At 35.5% G+C, this 16388-nt stretch overlaps 1 pseudogene; it reads right to left on the bottom strand.

Moving 5' to 3' along the window:
- Positions 1–6205: 6205 nt before the first annotated feature.
- On the bottom strand, positions 6206–14712 carry LOC18047389 (annotated as a pseudogene).
- Between the last annotated feature and the right edge of the window lie 1676 nt (positions 14713–16388).

Genomic DNA, 16388 nt, shown 5'->3' with positions numbered 1-16388 from the left:
AGTTCAAGACTTAGATCTTATTTTGTTCATTGTGCGTGTATAGCACTTTGATCAAGCTCTAGAGTTTTTGCAGCATCACACAGGCATCACACATAACTCAAAGATAAAACACTAATACATTCATATATGGGGGAAACATGGGTCAAAAATAGGTTTAAACTGTGCTATAGCAAATTCTTTTTCTTTTTCATAGATAAATACTCTTCAATGTAACACTGTTTTTTTATGTGAATGTCTAACACTTGTAATGATGATACCCAATTACTTGACTAATGTGCAAATCAGAAATGTTGCAGCAAAAACATTTAAGATGTTATAACATAGTCTTATCTTTGGACACCTTTGACTTAAGGCTGAACATGAGACTCATAAATAGACCTAGGTACTCAATATCTTAGACAGATGACCTATCTTGCTCTTTTTTCTTTTTTTTTTCAAAATTGGGTTACTACAACAATGCTCATAACTCTCGTTGCCTTTTAACTCAAGTCTACATATGAAGTACATTCTCAGCCCTGGTTACTCGGCAGCTAAGTCATTGGAGTAGAATTTTATTTCATAACTAGTACAGTTTGTGATAATTTTGAAAAAAAAAATTAGGTTCCCTCAAACTTGAAATATACTTAACCTTGTTGCACTACCTAGTTTTTCTACAACATTCTCACAAAACTCAACCAAAGCCTAAGTGTTAAGATAGAATTTCAACCTTCATCCATAAGCTATCTCTACTTGGCAGTCATTTATTCCCACATTTCAACACTCAATTCATCCTCATTGGGTTTTATAATCCAAATGCAAATACTAAATAATAGAGCTACACACACAACAAAAACACACGCATTCATAAACACATTACACTATAGCATAAGCCCCAAAAACTTGAGAGGTATTGTGTCCTCACATGCACATAAAATGATTTAAAGATAACATGCATACACTAATAAAAAAAAATCCTTAAGAAACAAGATGAAATACATAAAGGAAAAGAAAAGTTTCAGAAATTGAAAAATTAAAGTGGGCTAGCAGGGGATACTCTCCTAGTGTTAGAAGTTTTGATGCAGTACATGCTAAAAGGTTCACTTCTTCTTTAATCTACTCCTCAAACATTCCTTAAGTGAACCTTGTGGTACAGTAACCGATTGTTTCTTTTTCTGGCTCTTAGTTGGACTAGTTGGAGGAGTCCCAGCAGTTTCTATGGCCTTGACAAAGTTGTCTTTGTTTTCTTAGGTTCTGGTTCTTCTGGTACTGTAGTACCTCCAGAAGGTTATGCCCTTTTTTCGTTTACTGGAAGCCCTAACAACTAAGACTGGGGATTTTATTGGGGTTTGTTATGTAACAACTCGTGCAAGTGTTACTGATGTTGGTTCCTCAGCAGTGATACTTGCAATAAGGTTTCTCAAGCTACTTCTTGCTTCTTTTGTCCTAGCAACTCTGCTTATGGCTTCTTTTATGGCTGCATCCACGTCCTCTTCCCACTCTTACTCGAACTCCTCTGCAACTAAAAATTTCTCTTCTTCTTTGCTTATGGGAGCCACCATTAAAGGTTCCTTCTCATTTTCCTCCTCTACTTCCTGCTCTCCACCTTTTGACTCCTTTGATGCCTCAACATCTTCTGCTTCCCCTTGCTCTAGCTACTGTTCTTCCTCAGACTCTCTTTCAGCCTCTACATCTTCACTCACTTCTGTTAGAGCAGCTTCCTCAGCGCTTCCAAAATTAGACTACTGCAGCAATAACTCAGGAAAATCTGCATCTTTGCTCCTCATGTGCAGGGAAAATTCATTCTTTTATGCTTCAAGATGCAGCAAGTAAGTCCAAAATCACTTATTTTCTTCTATTTGTGCTTGGACACATGCCTCACGGCTTCACTGAGTTATTAAAGTATATTCTCAATCCATGTAGTTTGTTCTGGCTTAGCAGTAACAAGGCATTCTGAGGTTACTACAGTTGTAGATTCTCCAGCAATCCTCTCAACTGTCCTCACTATAATGGCTCCTTCATTCTTCACTTTTTCATCACTTTCCTCAAATTTCACTCCAAAGGCCTCACAAATTCCCATGATAAGAGAAGAGAATAACAATGCAGTAGATTTTTTTTTTTTATCGCACACTCTCTAATTTCTTTCTTAATGATCTTGCCTACATCTATGGCTAAACCTTAACTATAGCATAAAGGAGTACGAGTCTATCTTGGGAAACCATAGTAGTGTGGGTGGTTGGCACTACTCTCGATTTCAAGAATTTGACCTAAACCTTGGTAATAGGTTTCAAATCTATCTTACTAACCACTTGCCCCTCCCTATTCATCCATTCACTACCCTGAATAGTTAAGGTTTTAAACCCCCCCCAATTTCTTTTCCATCATGTTCTTAGTAAATTTTATATATTCACACTCAACAGCAGCAGGTAAGTCATAGACGGCATTAATAGCTCGAGAGTTTAAGGGGACTTGCACTTGCCTTACATAAATGTTGTGTTGATCTTGCTGCAACAAGCTCCTTAACGATCGAGATGATTGGGTCTTCGGGGTGAGAGCAAAACTTGACCCATCATTTTCGTGCTACAGTGGTATAGATGCTATTCATTACTTCCGTTGGCTGCTCTAGGAATATAAAGCCCTTTTCTTCCAAATTTTTTCACGGCTCGATGAATTCTTCAAATTTGTTCTTTACTCAATAGCTATGGAAGCGCGCAAGGTCCTTCAATCTAACAGCGTGTATTCTAATTTTCACCATTGTTATAGCAATTCACAGTAAATATTACTGTGTTGAAAGAAATTTGTGAGATGTTTCTGTTGACATGAATATGTTTATAATAATGATTTTGATTATAACAAACAAGATTACATAAATCGTTATTTTAATATAGTAAAGGCTTGGAAAACAACTATTTTTCATACATTTTAAATAAATCGTTAATTTGATATAGTAAAGGCTTATACTTAAATGCAAAATGATTTTATGAAAATAGTTGTTTTCTAAGTTCATGATCTAATTGAAAATGTTTGAAAACTTTGAAATTAACAAGTATTGCTTAAAATTTTAGAAATTGACTTATTTGACAAGTTTCATAAAGATTTGGGCCATAATATAATTTTATAAAGTTTTAGAACAAAACTATAATTTTGAAAAATAGTTCACTGTAGCAGTCAATGTAGCAAACGGTTAATTGACATCTTGATAACGGTTAACTAACATTAAACAGAATTGAAGATTCACTTCTGGACACTGTCGGCGATTCGACTTCTTGAAAATGGTAAGCCAGCATTTTCTTTGCGGGTCACTGGACGATAACGGTGATCCAACAATTTGAAATTTTGTCAAACGGTAACTTGCTCAAGTCAAAACGGCAATCCGACTTCGAGTTAACGATGATCTAACTTCGAGCAAATTGTCTGTAACGGCTAGTTTTCAGCTCAAACTTTAAAAAGGCTCATTTAAACACAAACAATTGATATTTCAACTTTTATCATTGAGCAAACTATTGAGCACACAACTTTCATTGAGCTTTAAATTCTTGTATTCATCTCATTTACTCACACTTTAAAATTTCATTGGTAATCAAACATTGTGTGAGAGAGATTTATTTAAAATCCTTTTGAAAAATTAAATTGAGAGGTTGTAAGTGTTGGGATACACACTTGGGTTAAGAGATTGGGGGATAATCTCTTGTTGTAAAGGTTCATTGACACATTGAAAGTCAATTGTAAGAGTGGTTGAAGCCTTGGGAGGCTTACTTGCTTAAATCATCAAGTCCGGTGAGCTTGGAGGCGTGGACGTAGGCACGGTTAGCTGAACCACGTAAAAATCACGTGTTTGATCTATCTTCCCTTACTCTTTTATTATTATTATGCTTTATTAAATTTATTGCTTTTGATTTTATTAAGGCAATAGATTGAATTGTTGTGTAGTTTGTTTACCTCAAGTTCTAAAAATCTCAATTCACCCCCTCTTGGGTTGCCTAGTTATTATTTCATTTTCTTGAGAAATTATAAGGCAAAGAGTGACATAAGGGAAATTATTTATATATGAGATGATTTTTTTAATGATTTTTTTTCTGTAATTTGGTCTATATGTTTTAATTTAATGCCATTTGTATAATAGAAATTGATACTTTTAGAATTAATTTTGGTTAGTAAATTTATAGATACTTTTAGAAATTGATTCAACGAATAAAATCTCTTATGGAAGAAGAGGTATGTAGTTCAAATTAATCTTATTCACATGTAAAGCAATTAATTTTTAAATGTTAATTGACTCAATGGGTACATGAAATCTCCTATGATAGAATAATATGTTGATTTACTTGTGTTTTAGAAAACTGGCACCATTTTGAAATATTCTATGTGACATGACCCGCTCCGACCTATCTATCAGATCCAAGGCAAATCATGTAATCTTACATCTAAAGCTTGTGACATAAACTTAATCCATGAAAATAAAAAACTGCCCTTGGCCTCTCCATTATAAACATATGACAATATATGTGGCTCAACCGAAAATATATTCAAAACTTGCACCTTTACATCTCACTATACATATATACATATAAACATAAACGTGCTCAAAATGCAAGTTGTGCAACAATGCATATTGTGGCCCATCCTCAACTGATTAGATACTGAACCATACGAAATCTTACAGAAACCTAGGAGAAACGGGGTAAATAGGAAAAATAAGGAGCTTATGGCGCAATTAGTCGATATAATTATATCTATATAAAAATAAATTAGTGTATTAATGCTTATACATAATTACATGATATAACTCCACACTGAACATAATACATAAGCAAATATGAAAAATCATATACGCATACATAGCCAATAGCACCAAGTAATACCCAGGAGAATAACTATCATACTTGCCAGGATCATCATCGCAAGCAGCGCAAAGGAAAAACATGTCAGTACCCTCTGGAATTTAACTATATCGCACGAACGGGGTAATCTACTCTCAATATACATGCATAAAACCTATTGGAGAGGGCATATGTATGATGACTGACAATCACATCTCATGACTCAATCAATCATATAATGTACGTACATATAATCATAAGATGATACTAAAAATCATAGTATCAAATATAAATGTTTCACAGAATACATAATAGTAATAATAGTAATTTTTTCATAGATTCTGGTACACTCTAGGGTTCGTTGGGGTTCATATGAGTTCCTAAATACTTGGATTTCTCCAAAAATATAGGGTTCAAAAACTAGTTGTTAGAATTGATATAAAAATATATGAGTTACTCAGGTTTTATTACATGAGGCAGGCAACTTGCCGCTTTTATTTACTAAGCTACGTGTGGCCTTTTCCATGTGTTACACTATGTACCGCACTTCTAATTTGAAATATGTTCCAAATGAGTATTATCATATGTGAGCTATGCAGATCACTAAGTCAAAATTCAGGTGAGTGGTTAGTGGCTAATTGGAAAAAAAAAGAAAGAAAAAGAAAGAATAGTTAAGTACCTGCTATTTGAACTCCTCTATGAGACAACCCAATTACAAGATTCTTAAATGAGGCTACTCACAGGGTTTGGTCTCGCGTGCTTCAACTTCCTCCTTATGCGTTTATTATTATTGTAGATCTGCCTTACTCCGTGAACTAATTTTTGTTCTCTTTTCTTCTGCAATGCGAAATTGTAGTAATTTTTAAATAACAATTCGTATAAATAAAATAGGAATTAGAAAATAAATGAATGATCGACATACAGTCGCTTTCAAGCCACGATAATATAAAATAGGAATTAAAAAACAATTTTGACAGATAATCTCCCATCAACACCATTGATGTTATGATTATACATATTTACCGTTGCTGTCAACATTTAATCATAATTTTTCTTTTCATAATATCAGCTTCATAATTATTTGTTCTTTGATTAGTTGTAATTAATCTCTGATCAACTTGATGGATATAACATTCTACAACCACGACCACTAGCACCGCTGGTAATTGTCAACTTCTCGTATTTCTATAAACCTTAATCGATTGATGGAATTTATAGAAAAAGATCAAACAGAGGACCAATATAATATAGAGAAGTGACAAAATTGATAATACCTTTCTCGTCAAGGAATCCATGAACATAGAATAAAATAAACAACACTGGTACAATTTTTCACAAGGGGGAAATTAAAAGAGCACAATCATGATTAGAGCATAACTACCATGGAAATTTTGCTACACATATCAAGATTAAGGGTAAGGTGAATAGAGTGTTGGCACAGGATGAAGAGGTAATTTCTTATGAACCACTAGCCCATTAACTTCAAACATGTCCAAATTCTCCTCAACTTTACCAAGAGGCAAATTCCAATCAAACCAGTACAAAAGGTTGGCGATCACATACTCAACTTCAACTAACGCAAATGACGTCCCTAGGTATCCTCTTCTTCCAGCACCAAAGGAGATGAATTCGAAGTCTTGGCTTTTACAATCCACCAGGCTATTTAAAAACCTGTCTGACAAGAAATCTTCTGGCCGGTCCCAACCTTGGGGATCCCTTTGAATTGCCCATGCATTTACAATCACTCTAGTTTTTGCAAGAATATTATAATCTCTCCATCTAACACTCTGTTATTTCTCGTGGAGCCAAAAGGGGAGTTGGTGGATGCAATCTCAGAGTTTCTTTGACGACACATTTCAAGTAGTCCATCTTCTCAATATCCTTCATGTCTATATTTAATTTCCCTTTTGCCACACTTCTAACCTCTTCCCGAGCTCTTTTCATACTAGTTGGATTTTTCATTAGCTCTGCCATTGCCCACTCTAGTGTTGTTGCAGTAGTATCAGTTCCTGCTACAAACATGTCCTGAGAATGTGAAACATGAAAAACCATTAGTATTGATCTGCACGTATGTGTATATGCAAGGGTACGCTTTTGCGTGCGTGAAGTGTGTAAAAGATGTAAAATATATATAGAGAGAGCTAATAATTATAATAATTAATACTAGCTAGTCAAGAGGAAGGTTAGACCAGAATAACTGCTTTAAGATTGTCCTGAGAGAGCTCTGCTCCAAGCATGCCATCCTTTCGAAGTTGGAGGAGTATATCCACGAAGTCTTTTTTATTAGATTGGTCATCATCATCATCACTTCCTGATGATGCCCTGTTCGTGTGCTCTTCAATCACCCGATCAAGCAAAGCGTCTATTGCTCTAGTAGTTGCGTTGAGACGACCAATGAGTCCCGAGAGAACGTCTAAACACCCCAAAAATAGAAACGTATCTCCTACACAAAAGGCAGCAAACTGTTCTTCCAGCCTTCTTGATAACTCACCAAACTTATTGCTCTGACCAGTATTTTCTTCTTCTGCATCAAATTCCTCCCAAGGACGTAGAGGGAAACTATATTGCTGGAAGCAATAAGTAGCATCTCTAATAAATTAAGAGGACTTCCTTTATTAAAACATGAGAGGCGAATTTTAGTGATCAAACTTGAAACTTCACCATCTCTAACATGCTGAAATGATTGCACTCTTCTCACACTCAAGAGTTGAAGAACACAAATCTTCCGAACTTGTCTCCAGTACTCGCCGTAATTAGAGAACCCGATACCTTGGCATTCATATAGGAGGATGTTAGCAGGTGTGGTTTTGGGCCGGTTCGAGATCACAATATCATGAGTTTTAAACATTTCACATGTTGAAAAGTCATGCATGTGGTAATTTTTCAAAGAGCTACCAAACATTTGAAGAAAAAATGGAAAGTTGGCAAATTTGCCAAATAGACACCATTGACTATTGGCTTAGGTTAGGTGGAATAGTAAAGGGGTTGGTGCAATAGTGCCATTATTTTCCCTATAAATAGATGGCACTTCTTCCATTCTTTTGCATCCCAAAATTGTTAAGCTTATAAGTTTCTAAGCTTTTGAGAGAAGTGAGAGAAGTGTGTCTGAGGAATTTATCTTTCCTGCAGAGTGTGAGAGTACTGGGTATATTTGGGTTTCTGGGAAATGAGATTCATTACTCAAATATTGTACTCTATTAATTGTTAAATAAACAATTATTCTTTCTTGCCTCCGTAGTTGTAGGTTTAATTACCGAACCACGTAAATTCTTGTGTCCTTTATTTTTCTGTAATTATTTGGTGTGCTTGATTCCGCATTCCGCACAAATAAGTGGTATCAGAGCCGAAGGTTCGTACTTGGGGGGATAAGGTACTGTTCACGTATACGGTACTATTTCCGTATACGGTACTGTTCACATACGGTGGAGACAGCCATTTGTACTTGGGAGACAGTCTATTGTAAGTAGTGTGTATTTTTGCATGTCTAGGAAAGTTCTGTCAACAAAGGCGATAAGCGTCTAAGGATTCTAGTTTTTAATTGGGACCGAGTTCCCGTCCAGTTTTCTGGGACCTTCCCTGGTGCATTTATTCACGCAAAATTAACATCATAGAGACTGTTTTTCAAGTGAAAATAGTTCGTTGAAAAAATGGTAGAAGGTGAAACTTCCAGAATTGAGGAGAGATCTACCGAGACTATTTCAGGAGACACTTCAGGTGAAAGGCGAGATTTGTCAAATCACTATTCAGCACCTGTTATAGGAGGCCAGAAGATCGATGTTGAAACGTTTGATGGGAAAATCAACTTCGGCATGTGGAGGCGCAAAGTTATGGATGCCTTTATTCAAATCGATCTCGATGTTGTTCTGGAAAATAAAAGACACTTGTATGATGAAGAAATTCGGGATCGTATGAATGAAAAAGCATGTGCTCAGATCAGATCTTGTTTGACCAAGGAGGTGAAATACTTAGTGAAAGATGAGGAGTGTGCGGTGACTTTGTGGCGTACATTGGAGAAGAAGTACCTGGTGAAAAGTCCTGAAAATCGCCTTCATGCAATGAGCCAAGTATATGGTTTTCGAATGAAGTCTGGGGTGTCAATGCACAATTATGTCTCAAGATTTGAAAAGTTACTTGCTGATTTGAAGAATCTTGATGAAGATATTAAGGATGAAGTCAAGGCTATGATTCTATTACACTCACTACCAGAGGAATCTAGCCATTTTGTGATTACTTTGATATATGGGAAGAGTGTGATCGTCTTTAAAGATGTTTGCACAGTATTGACTAGCTTAGAGATTCAGAATAATGATAAAAATTCTGAACGAGCATCGTCTGAAGCTTTGGTAAGCAGAATTGGGCGATGGAGAAACAGAAGAAGCGTGGTGGAAAGAATTCTCGATCCAAATCGAGAAGCAGAAATATAGCTCGAGATGAGTGTGCCTTTTGTTATGAAAAGGGCCATTGGAAGAAAGATTGTCCAAAGGCTCAAAAGAGAGATGGGAAGAAACCAGCAGCAGCAAACATGGCACGGAAAGATAAGGGCTCTGATTATTCACTAAGTATTACTCCTGCAGCATACGTGGCTAGTTTGAGCGAGTGGATACTTGATACTGGAGCAACCTATCATTTGTGTCCTATTAAGGAATGGTTTACAGATTTTCGTAATCTGGAATCCGGTGCAGTTGTGATGGGGAATGATCAACTTTGTCGCACAATGGGGATAGGAACAATTCGGCTCAAAATGTTTGATGGAATGGTTAGAGAACTCAAAGAGGTTAGATTTGTTCCAGCTTTAAAGAAAAATCAAATTTCTGTGGGTGCTTTGGAAGCTAAAGGCTACAAGGTTACCATTGAAAATGGTATAATGAAGTTTACACATGGGGCTATGGTGATTCTGCAAGGGGTTCGGCGTCACAATCTGTACTATTTGAAGGGAGGTACAACTAATGAAGCAAATGTTGTTGAGGCGCACGGTGACACCACCAAGCTATGGCATGTACGACTGAGACATGCTGGAGAGAAGTCTTTGCAAACTCTGATGAGGCATGGACTCTTAAAAGGTACCAAAACCTGTAAATTAAGTTTCTGTGAGCATTGTGTAGTAGGCAAGAAAACAAGGGTCAAGTTTGGTACAGCTAATCATGATACTCATGAGATCCTTGAATATATTCATAGTGATGTATGGGGACCAACCAAGACTGCATCAATTGGTGAAAGCCATTATTTTGTTATATTTGTTGATGATTTCTCTAGACGTGTGTGGGTGTACACCATGCGAGCAAAGGATAAGGTTCTAGAGATTTTCGTGAAATGGAAAAAATTGGTGGAGACTCAAACTGGCAGAAAGATCAAAGTATTACGATCTGATAATGGGGGTGAATATACTTCTGATCCATTCTTGCAAGTATGCCAGAACGAGGGTATTAAAAGATATTTCACGATGAGACATACTCCGCAACAGAACGGTGTGGCTGAGCGTATGAATCGTACTTTACTGGAGAAGGTACGGTGTATGTTATCTAATGCTGGTTTAGATAAAAAGTTTTGGGCTGAAGCTGTGAGCTACGCAAGTCACTTGGTAAACCGGTTGCCTTCTGCTGCAATTGGAGGTAAAACTCCTATGGAAATGTGGTCTGGAAAGTATGCACAAGACTATGATTCCCTTCGTATATTCGGGTGTCCAGCTTATTATCATGTCAAAGATGGTAAACTGGATCCTCGTACTAGAAAAGCTATTTTTATGGGATTCAAAGGTGGAGCAAAGGGCTTCAAGCTTTGGGATCTCGAAGATAAAAAGTTTGTGTGTAGCAGAGATGTCACATTTGATGAAGCTTCAATGATGAAAGCTTCAAGTTCTCAGCAGGTGGAGAACAAGACCAAAGAGGTATTGCAGTGGGTGGAGTTTAATGCAACTCCATATGTACTAGTTAGTTCTGCATCAAAGAAGAGTTCAACTATGGAGGTGACACCTAGAGTTGAAGAAGAGGTTGTTTCTTCTGATGTCCCACAAAATGAAGAAACAATTGATGATGTAGATAATGATGATTTTATAGCAACAAGGAGGCCAATGAGAGAGATTTAAAGGAGGAAATCTATATGATTCAGCCTTGTGGTTTCAGAGTTGCTGGAAAGGAGAATCATGTGTGTAGGTTGATTAAATCTTTGTACGGACTGAAGCAATCTCCAAGGCAATGGTACAAAAGATTTGATCAATTTATACAAGGGCAGAAATTCACCAGAAGTGAACACGATCATTGTGTTTACTTTAGAAGACTACCAAATAGAGCTTTCATCTATTTGTTACTCTATGTCGATGATATGCTTATAGCTTCGAAGAATAGAAATGAGATCGAAAGATTAAAAAAGCAGCTGGCTTCTGAGTTCGAGATGAAAGACTTGGGTGATGCACAGAGAATACTTGGGATGGAGATTCGTAGAGACAAGAAGAATGTGAGCGTATGGTTGACTCAAAAGTCTTATTTGAAGAAAGTGCTAGAAAGATTCGGTATGAATGACAAAACTAAACCGGTATGTACACCTAGTGCTAGAAAGATTCGGTATGAATGACAAAACTAAACCGGTATGTACACCTAGTGCTAGAAAGATTCTGTATGAATGACAAAACTAAACCGGTATGTACACCTAGTGCTAGAAAGATTCGGTATGAATGACAAAACTAAACCGGTATGTACACCTCTAGCTCCTTATTTCAAATTAAGCTCTTCTTCATGTCCTAAATCTCAAGAAGAGCGCGATTACATGGCTCGTGCTCCATATGCTAGTGTTGTGGGTAGTCTTATGTATGCTATGGTATGCACAAGGCCCGATATATCTCAAGCAGTGAGCATGGTTAGTAGATACATGCACAATCCGGGTAAAAATCAATGGCTTGCGGTAAAGTGGATTTTCTGATATCTGTATGGGACAGCTGATGTTGGGTTATTGTTCAAGAAGGATTATGGTCAACAATGTGTTGGGTATTGTGATTCTAATTCCACTGGAGACCTTAACAAGCGAAGATCAACCATGGGCTATGTATTCACATTGGGTGGAGGTCCGGTTAGCTGGAGGTCGATTCTACAATCGACAATTGCTCTGTCCGCTACGGAAGCAGAGTATATGGCAACAATTGAAGTTGTAAAAGAAGCTATCTGGTTGAAAGGCTTGTTAAGTGATTTGGGAGTAATCCATGAGAACATTGCGGTCTTCTGTGATAATCAAAGTGCAATATTCCTTGCGAAGAATCAAACATATCACGCTCGGACGAAGCACATAGATGTGAAATATCATTATGTGAGAGAGATTATCGAGAGCGGTGTTGTGTTGTTGAGAAAGATCGATACCAAAGATAATCCATCACATATGTTGACGAAGGTAGTTTCTGGAGTTAGGTTTCAACATTGTTTGAAATTAATTCAAATCCTTCGATTGTGTTAAGATATGTCCTTTGGGAATTTTGAACTACGGTTGGCTTGATCCCAAATTTTGGATACGTAGGCAGTCATAGAGATGCAACCACTTTGGGGATGATGATTGGTTGGTAGTCAGCTCAGATTTGGACAAATTTTCGCCGAGGTGGAGAGTTGTTGAAAAGTCATGCATGTGGCAATTTTTCAAAGAGCTACCAAACATTTGAAGAAAAAATGAAAAGTTGAAAAATTTGTCAAATTTGCCAAATGGACACCATTGACTATTGGCTTAGGTTAGGTGGAATAGTAAAGGGGTTGGTGCAATAGTGCCATTATTTTCCCTATAAATAGATGGCACTTCTTCCATTCTTTTGCATCCCAAAATTGTTAAGCTTATAAGTTTCTAAGCTTTTGAGAGAAGTGAGAGAAGTGTGTCTGAGAAATTTATCTTTCCTGCAGAGTGTGAGAGTACTGGGTATATTTGGGTTTCTGGGAAGTGAGATTCGTTACTCAAATATTGTACTCTATTAATTGTTAAATAAACAATTATTCTTTCTTGCCTCCGTGGATGTAGGTTTAATTACCGAACCACGTAAATTCTTGTGTCCTTTATTTTTCTGTAATTATTTAGTGCGCTTGATTCCGTATTCCGCGCACAACATCACAAGCCAACTCAGCCGATGAAACCACAAGGGTTGGAGAATTGCCAAAGTAAACGACACCAAAGGGCCGTACCACTCCGAAAGATCTTTGAGAGAGCGATGAGGGAGAGTTCCCAAAAGCTGGCACTACAAGAATTAAGGCCTTTAGCAACAAGTTTTTTAGCAACAAAATTGTCTTTGTTGCCTCAAGTGTGTTATAGCAACATAAAAAATATTTTGTTGCCAAATACTTAAGAAATAAATTAATATTTAATTAAAATTTTTAGCGACAAATATTTCATCGCTAAAGACATACATTATCAACGAATTAGCTTTTTGTTGCTAAAAGTTTTAGCACCAAACTAAATATTTTTGTGCCAAAACATTTAGTGACAAAATCTTCGTCGCCAAATAGGTTTGTCACGAGAGAGTAACCATTGGTGACAAAAAATAATTTGCTGCCAAATCTATGTAGTTAAAATTCTAAATTTAAAGATTTAACTTCTTGACTTTTTGTGACAAAATTAGAGTTTTGTTGCTAAATGTGTATTTATAGCAACAAATTCTAATTTTGTCACTAAAAGTCAAAGATTAAAGATTTAAATCATTTTATTTCCGCCAAAATTTTTTATTTTTTGAAACAAAAGATAAAGTTTGTCACAAATGTATACTTTTCGCAACAAATGTAGACTTTTGTCGCTAAAAAAATTGAAAATTTTTAAAGTAAAAGGCGGGTGGTTTTCTGCCAAAATAAGTTTTAGCGACAAAATTGAAATTTTGTCGCTAAAAACTCCATCCCTTTATTTATATCTCATACAGTTTATTTCTTTCACTCTTTTAATCTTTTATTCTTTCATTCTCTAACTTTTATTCTAAACTTTCTCATCTATAAGTTTCTTTAACTTTCATTCCCTCATCTCTAATGTATAATTCTCATTCTTTCATTCTCTAACTCAATTTCTATCTTCTTATCTCTTATTTTTTTCTTCAATATGGTGTAATTTTTTTATTTTTTTAATCTTTTTTTATTACAATATTACACGATTATTACATTTACAAGTTAACTAATTATTGTTTGTGTTTTTTTTTGCAGGAAATATTGAAGTTCAATCACACCACAAGATGAAGGAAATCAATAAAGTTATATTCATTTGTAATTTAAAAAAATAGATATTACATCTTGTAATAATTTTTATGTATTTATAATCAATAATAATAATTCTTTTGAATTAATTAATTTCTTTTTTCTTATAATGGTATTAATTATCATTGTATTTAATTCAAAAATTTTGATATAATAATTTTGTTGAAAAAAATTTATTTCTACACAATTGTTTTGTAGTAAAATTATTTATTCTATTTCTTAGCAACAAAATAATATTGTTGTAAAAAACATTTAGTGATAGGGCAACAAAAGTGTTTGTTTCAAAACAATTTCGTAAACTAGCTTGACACTCTTTTACTACGAATCTATTTTGTTGCAAAAAGATGTTTAAGGCAAAAAAACTTTTGTTTTGTTGCTGAATATAGAGCGCGCCAGTGCTAGGCCGACGATCTTACCGACAAACGTATTTTTGTTGCAACAATCTAAGGCAACAAAATTTATACTTTGGGCAACAAACCCTTGTTGTTGCAAAAGCTCATTATTGTTGTAGTGTGGTGAAGGTTGCCGAGAATGGGGAGCTTTGGTGGGGATGGAGGTAAGTTGAGATGGTTACTACTACGTCTGGTGATTTTCAGCAACTGTACAAGTGTGAGCAAGAGGATAAGAAGAAGAAGAAAGGTGGACAGAGGGGGGTTGTAAATTTCTGATATGCCCATAAAAGGCTGCAGCAGTTGCTTCATCAGGACTGATACCGGAGCCATTTCAGGTTGGGATTCCCAAATTAAGCTTCAATTGGGGTTTGCTCGTTGAATTCTCAACTCTATCAAGCTTTTCAATGAAGGAACTAATCCCTTGTAGCGGATGACATGCCTATGATATCACATTTAAAGATAAGGTTTCCACCAATTCAATTGGCACGTCTGATTGCTCTTTCATTTTCTTCTGTTTTTGAAATTTCTTTCAATAGTGATGTAATAGAATATGAGCATTACTAGTAGCTCCATGCTGATTTTGTTACAAGCCCGTGATATCCAATTTAAAGATAAGATTTCCGCCAATTTAATTTGCATGTCTGATTGCTCTTTCCTTTTCTTCTGTTTTGGAAATTTCATCGATAGTAATGCAATAGCGCATGAGCATTATTAGTAGCTCAAACCTATAATAAACTGTTCGGTATTAATGAAAAAAATTGGTTTTTATTTCTAATTATTTAAAAGCTTTCGATAGCTGGCTATAAAAGCATGGAGTTTTCTAACTACTTGGTAATTACTGTAACTGTTTTTAGTTAATTACCAAATATGAATTAAGGATTCTTTTCAAATTTGAGCTTTTCGAGTTTTCTATAGGTCTTGTATCACTTGCAGTATTACACTCCAAACTCAGATGGTTCTGAGGAGCAATCTTTCTTGCAATTCGTACACTGACGAACGTGGCAGAAGTGTTAAAGCATAGTAAATAAACTTTCATTGTTAATTATTGATTGAACAAAGTTGCTACATTACATACAGCATAAGTTTTGAGAAATCCTTAAAAATCCAAAATTTAAAAACTTTTCTAATCCATTGATAGATGCAATTGTCAGAAGAAGACATAATGCTAAATCATCTATGATCCTTAAATCAAGTCATTCAATTTTGTGAGTTCATTTATTTTAGTAATCATGAATCAATATTTATCTTCGGAATCATAAACAACTATAATGAATATAATCAAGCAATTGGAAGTTTTTTAAATTTGTGTTGTTATAATTGTCTTCTCCATCATAATTGAACATATGGGATTGACTTCTAACTTGCTTGAATTGATTATAATTGCCTGCATATGCATTTTTTGATGATATAATACTGAATTTTGTCCAATATATGCATGTATTCAGGTTAGTAACAGAAATCATTAAGAAGAGGATTCACGTTACCATGGAGCATGTTAACTTCAACGTATACTGATACTAAGGAGTTCAAGCTGAGGAACTCAAGACTGAAGCTAAGCCAAGAGGTGAAGTCATCAGTATAAAGAAGCAGTCACTAAGTTTTATGGTAGAAGGTGCAACATTGGAAACTGTCAATCCCATTCCTTATGATGTCGTCAACGATCTTAATTCTTAAAGGTGTTTACTTTTTTGGTTTTGTTGCTGTTTTCTTACTTATTGCAAAGTTTTGCAGACATGGTCAGCTTATTTGGATGTATTTCATCCTCATTAATTTTGTTTTTCGAAAGGAACTGCTATAGCAAATACGTTTGTTTTTAATTTTCATTTCATATTAGAAACAAGCGATATTTTCCAATGCAAAGTCATATGCTTTCGAGGATGCGTTATGGAAATGCGCTCCAAATGAGTGTTCATCTGATGCGTAGCTGCAAGAACATTGATATGTTAACTGAGCATTACTTAGCTGCAACAATATTGATATGCCTTTTAAGGTCCAGGAATCATGAT

The sequence above is a fragment of the Citrus clementina genome, unplaced genomic scaffold (genome assembly GCF_000493195.1).
Source record: "Citrus clementina cultivar Clemenules unplaced genomic scaffold, Citrus_clementina_v1.0 scaffold_3, whole genome shotgun sequence".
In the NCBI taxonomy this organism is placed as follows: Eukaryota; Viridiplantae; Streptophyta; class Magnoliopsida; order Sapindales; family Rutaceae; genus Citrus; species Citrus x clementina.
This window is presented reverse-complemented; position numbering and strand designations above follow the sequence as displayed.